At 33.5% G+C, this 7,172-nt stretch overlaps 1 long non-coding RNA gene across 1 annotated transcript; it reads left to right on the top strand.

The window, feature by feature from the left end:
• Positions 1-356: 356 nt before the first annotated feature.
• Positions 357-1,798, top strand: LOC127144018 (uncharacterized). The gene is made up of 4 exons (XR_007815528.1): positions 357-547; positions 625-799; positions 872-950; positions 1,359-1,798. It is a non-coding gene; the product is annotated as an uncharacterized LOC127144018 (long non-coding RNA).
• Positions 1,799-7,172: the final 5,374 nt, after the last annotated feature.

Below are 7,172 nucleotides of genomic sequence, written 5' to 3'. Positions count from 1 at the left end.
TGCAAATTATGATTATCCATATCTTTTTGTTGATTTTTGTTTTAAATAATTATATTCTTGTGGAAATTATATAGATTTTAAAAAAATTAATAGAAAATAATTTTTTCCACCGCCACACTCTTTATAAGTCTATGCTAATTTTGTCACTGGCCTCCACGTCTCTGGTAAGCTTTATTGCTTATGATTCGCCGTTGGAGTTCAATCTGATGCACATTTCATACAAAGTGCTTTTTTTCCTTCTCGATCTTTTCATTCCCTAGAAGGAATGTTTAAGTTTCTATTCACCTGATGACTTAACGTTTTTTTTTTTTTTTTTTTTTTTGGCTTTTTCTCTTAATTTCACAGTCGTAGCTAGTCTTTTGAGGTTTGAATTCCATCATTTTTTAACATATCAAAAGAAAGAGATCTTTCTTTTGCTGGTATTTTCTCTTTATAGTTTGTACATTTAATAATTTTTTTGATGTTGGGGTCGGTGTAGGTTTCGAAAAGGCAATTTATGAGAAGGAAACATGAAAAAGAAGAGAAAGAAGCAAAGAATGAAGAGAAAGTATGTTGTATACGTTGTACTTCAATTCATAAAATGTACTATATTTAGTAAATTCATAATATAACCTTGCTGAACAGGATAATACTGAAAGTGAACAAGACAAACAAGAAGAATAAGACGAAGATGAAGAAGGACAAGATGAGGCAGACGTAAATGAAGAATGTAATTTAAGAACGAAAGAAACAAGTGAAACAAATGAAGAATCAATGGAGAATAGAAAGAGAAAAAAAAGATATAGCTAAGAGAAAGAAGGTAACAATATATAACATCTAATAAATGTAAAAGATATGGAATTTTGCTATCAATTTCCTTTTTATAACATAGGTCAAGAGTGCTAACAAGGAAGAAAATGCCAAAGAGGATAGAAGACAAAAAGGGAAAGCAAACACAAGAAAAAGCTGAGGTATGTGTGATAAAGTACTTGGTATGTATGAATTATGTATACGTAAAATACAAAGTATGTGGTTGCTATTGACATAAAATACATTGTATTTTGTGTAATTATACTATATTTGTGAATATTTGTTGTCTATGATGCAATCCATTCTGTAATATATTGTATCTGATTGATGTAAATTACAATATATTTGTGTATTATGTTTGGAGTATTGGGCGTTATGGAGTGGGATACTTTGAAGTGTAGTTAACTTATAGATTTTGTTCTATTGTTTTGTTTAACTGACCGATAGTTTTGCATTGCTTTGTACTTCAAATTATTTATGAATATTTGTTGTCTATGACCCCATGTATTATGGAATATATTGAATCTGATTGTGGTGAATTACAATGTATTTGGGGATGAAACTTGAAGCTCCAATTGTTTCTGCAACCGATGGAAGATTTGAATGGGACGAAAGGTTTCAAAGATTTGTTTTCGGTGGAATCTATGGAAGCAGAAGATAGGGAACCTGGAATTTTTTCGACTTTGAAGAGTTTCAAGGGTTTCAAGAATGTTGTTCGATGACCCTCTTTCCCTCAACGTTTGAATACCTTAAGTGTTGAAAGGTTTGAAAGATGTGAAGAGATTGATGACATTTGAATGCCAGAACGTCCACAATTTGAAGATGATATGAAACGGTGCAGAAAGTATGTGGAGCTTTGATGGTGATAGATGTTAACTTTCGGGTTTTGGAGGAAAATTAGAATTTTGGTAGGTATTAGTTGTGTGTGGGAGTTTGATTAATTATAGGGTATTTGTGGTTTATTGACTAATTGTATTTAGGATTCTAGTTTTTAACTTTGGTAGGGGCATTTAAGACATTGTTCTAGCAATTTTATTCTATACTTTTCTATTTTTCTGTTTTATAAATTTAAATAAAAAGTTGTCATTTATTCAAAACAAACCATGTTATTCTTCTTGTCAGCCATTAGTTAAATCAGTACCAACCATAATCACCATTTGAAGCTTATCATTATAAGACTTATATATAGTTGAGCTGACAAGAAGAATAACAAAATTAGATGTTTACTTTGGATAAATGGCAAATTTATTTTTAAAATGACAAAATAGCAAAACATAAAAATTTTTAATAAAAATTGAGGTAAATTGGGGAAGCAATGCCTTAAATGCCCCTACCTAAGTGACAAATGTGATTCATAAATACATTTGTTTACTACTCCGCAAATACCCTCTAATTAAATAAAGTTTTGCACCCATAGTTGAATATTCTACTTTCCCCCAATGAAAAATTACCCATCAAAGCATATTCAAAGCTCTGCAAGTTATCACATCCCATTCAATTTGTGTAGTGCACAGTTTCATCCTCCATTATTTGGAATTTGGAAACAAATGTTCTTCATCATTTGGCATTTCCTTCCTTATTTGGTATTTTCTTCTCTTATTTGGAATTTGAAAACCCTAACTTCAATCTTCACCTTGCACCTTCGTTCGTTTGAATTCAATTTGCACCTTCGTCCATTTCACTTCATCCGACGTTAAAGATTTCGTCCGACTTGTTTCACTTCGAGCATTAACGATTCCATTGTTCAAGCTTGTTTCACTTCGGATGTTGAAGATTTCGTCTGACTTGTTTTATTTGCACCTTCGTCGATCAAAAAAATGAGCCTTTAAAGTAAAAAAATAAACCGTTCGTTCAGTTATTTCAACCTTCAATCTTCAGGTTCGCTTATTCAACCTTCATCCATTCGCTTATTTGCACCTTCGTCTGTTTGAAAAAACGTCCTTTCACTTTGCTTCTTCAAGTTCGCATCTTCAATCTTCAAGCTTCGCATCTTCAGGTTCGTCCCAATCTTCAGGTTCATGGGATGCTATATTATTTCAAATCTTCAATCTTCAGGCTTCGCATCTTCAGGTTTGCTTTGCCCCGTTCGATTCAAAGTCTTCGCATCCTCATAACATCTATCATCTTTAATGTCTGAAGTCTTCACATCTTCAACGTTTCTTCAAATCTTCCCTTTGCATTCAAGATTCCAGTTTCCTTTTGTCTGCTTCAAATTTTTTCTTCGATTCGTTCCCATATCTTTGTCTACTGCAAAATCTTCATTGAGTTCTTTAAATCGATGAGTTCTTCAAAATTTTCAATGTATTTGCTTCTTTGGATTTTTTCTTTGCATTATAGTTCTTCCATTGTTGTGATGTCTGATGTTCTTGTATTTTGAAAATAGAGTACTGATTTTTTTTTAAAATATAGGTTATATATATAGATACATTTGATGTTTATAGCTTTTTCTATGCCTAGCAGAGACCAGAAGATATAATGGTGGAGGAGTTGGGAAGCAAGCGAGAGAGTCCAATAACTTCGAAAAGAGGGGGAGGATTGAACCGTCAAAAGAAGACGTCATTGTACAAAAGAAACAAAGGATAAAAAGCCTAGTAAACTGCTGATTTAATTTATAATGAGTTGTGGTTTGTGTAGGTTTCAAAAAGTAGCTTATTGATGTTGAGGTCTGTGTAGATTTCAAAAAGTCGAGTTTATAGAATGAAACTTGAAGAAAAGAAACAAAAAGAGGTTGAAGAAAAGGTACGTGTTTTACCCTTTATTGTACTTCAATTATGTCTTATATAAATTGATATAACTTTGACAAACAAGAAAATATTGAAAGCGAAAGCGAAGAATAGGAACAAGGAGAAGAATATGAACAACGAGAAGAAGATAAACAAGTAGAAGAAGATAACGACGAAGAAGGAGAGGGTGAGACAGCGGTAGATGCAGATTCAAGTTCATGGACGAGTGAACAAGATGAAAGACCAACGGATAATAAAAAGAGAAAAAAGAAAATGGAACAGGGAAAGAAAGTAAGCATATGGTTAATTTAATAAAGTGTTGATTATTTTCTGTATTTGGCTATAAATTTTCTTTTTATAACATAGATGAAGGCTATTAAAAAGGAACAAAAGGCAAGAGAAGATCGAACAAGGAAGGGAAAAGCACTAATGAAACTAGAAAAATCTGAGGTATGTTGTAACGACCCAACTCCTTATACTAAGCCGAAGTCATTACTAATTTGAAAAGATAAATAAAATTTGTAAAATTAAAATAGAAAAAATAAAACAAAACCTCGAATTTCTCATTAAAAGCATAAACGGATGTATTTAGAAATAAGTCTAAAAATAAAACCCTAACTCGGGCCCTATCTAATTTTAAAGAGATAAAATAACAAATAAAGAATAAACTAAAAAATTCAAATACTGAAATATGAACTATGACATAAAGCGGAAGCAAACGGATCCCTATGGCTTGCACAGTCACTTCTGGTCATTCGTCAGCTTGCCTTTGCTCTTACCTCTGCCTCTGCCTGAAAAAAATAGAAATAAAAGGAGTGAATAAAAATATACTCAGTAACGAACCCACTACTAGTCCCGCTAGGTGCCTGTTAACTTCCTATTAGAGTCCTGAAAAGTGGTACCCCTGAACTGGCACGTTCTCGAACACGTGTAATATGTGATCCCGTAGGAACATATCTGATCTTCGGTGAACCAAAGGAGCACTTAGGACAAACTAGTCTTTAGTGTACCCGAAGGGAACATTAAGACAATTGGGCTGCGAGTGATCCCATCAAATCATATCTATGTCAATGTCAATGTCAGATTGGTGGTTCCGTCGGACTATGCAGTCCTAAAAAGGTGGTGATCCCAAAGGACACCCATGCGGGTACCACTCTAATAGCTAAAGCTAATATACACCATATCCATAGCATGAAACATTTTATAACATCATCGTAAACATGGCGTATCATTACAATCATAGCATACTTAACCAATATCGTAAACATGAACACAACGCAATCATCCTCATCAATATACTACTAGTCATAACATAACATCAACTCTCAGCATCAGTAATCAACACAACGTCGGTCATCATCAATATCATGGCGTTATGCAATTTAGCTACCATTCAAGCATAACTATAAATACATGCGATCTATTAATATCACTCGTAGGTCTAGTAGTAGAATCTCTTACCTGGAGATTTTCTCAAACAAATTCTAACAAAAAAATCACGCTTTCCAAGCACTAAAGTCCTAAATAGTTAGAAAACAATAATTTAATAACCTATCCTTCACATAATTAAAGTCCACAAAATTCATTCGAAGTAACTTACCCAAGATCAAGGTTGCAACAATTTCCTTTAACTAGAAAGAGTTCCACAGTCCAAACTCCAATTGGTCCAACCGGTCCTTTAGGATAAATAATAATTTAATTTAATCCAAAATTTAAATTATTTAGGTCCAAAAATTAATCTTGGTTAGGCATACCAAAACTCAATAAAAACTTACTAAAACAAGAGAAAATGACCCAAAACAGACTTGTGGCTCACAAAAGCTTAGCGACTCGACTGAGAGGTAGACTCGGCTCGCGGCTGGAGGCGCGGCTCGGCTAAGGCGCACGCGACTCATGTGGGCGGCTAGCGCAGGTGCAGGTTCGGTTCATGAAGAAGGGGCGCAGGTCGGGTTGGGTTTCGCGGCGACGCACAACACGATTGACGGCTTCAGCGATGCGACGGACAGAAGGCTCAGCGACTTGCGACGATCCTGCTGCTCGACGAAAGGGCGAGCGAAGAAGATCGACGACGACGTTCGGTGGCTTGGCTCAAAGCAGACGGTGGACGAATTACGGCTGAAGACGGAAAGATCCGCAGCTATGCTTCGACTTGGTTGCTTCAGACGACCGGCTGACTAAGGCAATGGCGGCGGCAGCGGCGGCGGGGAGGTTTAGGGTTAGGGTTTTCCTTTCTTCTCTTCCTTTGTGAAGAAGATGATGGAGTATTAAATGCTCACATTCCAATACCCTATTTAAATAAATAAAAAAAACATTATTTCCCTTTCCTTTTCCTATTTTAATCCAACCAAAACAAACCTTCTCTCTCTTCATTTAAAACCCACCATATCTCCCTTTTTAAACCAATAATAAAAAAAATATTCTCTCTCTTCAACCAATCCAATCACCTTTATCTCCTATAAATATCTTTTCATAAATATTATTTTCATAATACAATTATTAAATCCTTAAATCAAATAATACACCTAAACATAATTAAATCAACCCACCTTAATTAACCAATTAGATATTTCTCCAAAATATCTAAAATTTCTACTTCCCCCAAACTAATTACTTCAAGAAAAAAAATTCAAATAACACCCAAAATTCAAAATTAGACTTAAAATAATTAAAATCAAATTTTGGGGGGTTACATATGTGTTATATGGTACTACCGTCTATGTGAAGTATAATAATTACATAGTATTTGTGAATTCTGTTGTATGTGATTTATTCAATTACACTGTATTTGTGTATTGTGAATGTAACTCATGTTATGAATATAACTCATGTTTTGAATGTGGAGTATGGTATTGTGAATGTAACTCATGTTCTGAATTACACTGTATGTTTTTAATTCTCATGTATATGATGCATTTAATTATAGTGTATTTGTGTATTAATTTGGGAGTTTTATGCAGTTTGTACATTCAGTGTATTTGTTTTGAATTACATTGTATGGTACTGCCGTCTATATGAAGTATGATAATTACATAGTATTTGTGACTTCTGTTATATGTGATTCATTCAATTACACTGTATTTGTGTATTTTGTAGCTCATGTTTCGAATATAACAGATGTTCTGAATGTTCTAAATGTGGGGTATGGTATTATGGATGTAACTCATGTTCTGAATTACACTGTATGTTTTGAATTCTCATGTATATGATGCATTTAATTACAATGTATTTGTGTATTTATTTCGGGAGTTTTATGCAGTTTGTATGTTGAGTGTATTTCATGATTTGAATTACAATGTACATTTTGGCTTCTATTGAATATAATGCATTCAATTCTATGGATTGATTGAGATTCATTTAAGGTCATTAAAGTGTATTTGTGTAATATGTCTTTAGTGTTATTGTAATATGTCTTCAATTGAGCTTGATAGATATATGTTCTTAGTGTATTTGTGTTTGACTGATAGTTTTTTTCACATCAATATTAGGACTCAGTCTATTTAATGTGCTCTAAAAGGAGAAAATAGTCTTTAAAGATCAATCTACACATAAAGAGTATGGTAATAGATAAAATCAAAGAAAATCTTGGAGATAGGCTGATTAATAGGTTTAAGGAGGGGATATTTGGGCACTTTCTAAACTTCTCCATAACAAACCAGTCCT

The sequence above is a fragment of the Cucumis melo genome, chromosome 11 (genome assembly GCF_025177605.1).
Source record: "Cucumis melo cultivar AY chromosome 11, USDA_Cmelo_AY_1.0, whole genome shotgun sequence".
NCBI classification, from domain to species: domain Eukaryota; kingdom Viridiplantae; phylum Streptophyta; class Magnoliopsida; order Cucurbitales; family Cucurbitaceae; genus Cucumis; species Cucumis melo.
Note: the sequence above shows the minus strand (reverse complement) of the source record. Positions and strands in the feature narration are given on the sequence as shown.